This window comes from Diaphorina citri, unplaced genomic scaffold (assembly GCF_000475195.1).
Source record: "Diaphorina citri unplaced genomic scaffold, Diaci psyllid genome assembly version 1.1 scaffold82, whole genome shotgun sequence".
In the NCBI taxonomy this organism is placed as follows: Eukaryota; Metazoa; Arthropoda; class Insecta; order Hemiptera; family Psyllidae; genus Diaphorina; species Diaphorina citri.
In genome coordinates, this window is record NW_007377519.1 from 367,250 (window position 1) to 368,264 (window position 1,015).

A 1,015-nucleotide genomic window follows, 5' to 3' on the forward strand; every position below is an offset into this window, starting at 1 on the left:
GGGGGGGGGTGGGGGTGAAGACAGGGGCCCCCTTTTGAAAAAAAAAAAAAAAAAAAAAAAAAAAAAAGGAAGGAGGAGGAAAAAATGGAATGGGGAGGAAAGAATAGAAGGAAAAGGAAATAATAGAAAAGGAAAGAATAGAAGGAAAAGGGAACTTTGGATGTGGGTCATTTGTGAATTCCTATGTAGCCAGTTAGGTATGTACAAAAATATACCGATCTACATAGGTAAATAGAGAGAGAGAGAGAGAGGGAGAGAAAGAGAGACACACGTGGCTATCCAAAAGGTAATCAGTATGCATTTCGTAGAAAATTTGGGAATAAAAAGTTAAAAAGAAATTGCAACAAAAAGGACTTCGAATTTGAAACAATGTAAAGTTGTAAAGTATCCCAGACATCTCCACTAATGTTTTTGCGTTGCACATTGCATACTCAATTAGTTACACGGCGTTCATACAAATTGTTATCAATGAAACCTTTGCTCTACTTTGTAGTGGGGGAGAGAGAGAGAGAGAGAGAGAGAGAGAGAGAGAGAGAGAGAGAGAGAGAGAGGAGAGAGAGAGATAGAGAAAGGGAAAGAGAGAGAGAGAGACTTCAGGGCAGTAACTACTATTTTATGATCCGTCGAAGGTTGACAGTGTACAGAACAAAATGTAATCATTTTTTATCCTTTCTTCCAGGAACAAATTCTATTCCTGACAAAGAAAACGGGACGAGGAGGGAAGCTGATGTTGTGTCATTCAAACTGCTTAGAGCTAGTCAAACAAGAGATACACACGCTTAACATGCATATCACGGGGACAGGTCCCTAAATCCCTGGAGATCAGCAGAAAAAAAAACTGAAAACCTGGATACCTTGTTGGATGATGTGGAATAAAATTATCTTTACACGTGTTTTTTTTTTTTTTTTTTTTTTTTTTTTTTTTTTTTTTTTTTTTATAAAAAAAAAAAACCCCTTTTCTTTTTCCCAAAAAAAAAAAAAAAAAAAAAAAAAAAAAATGTATTACTATTGTAAT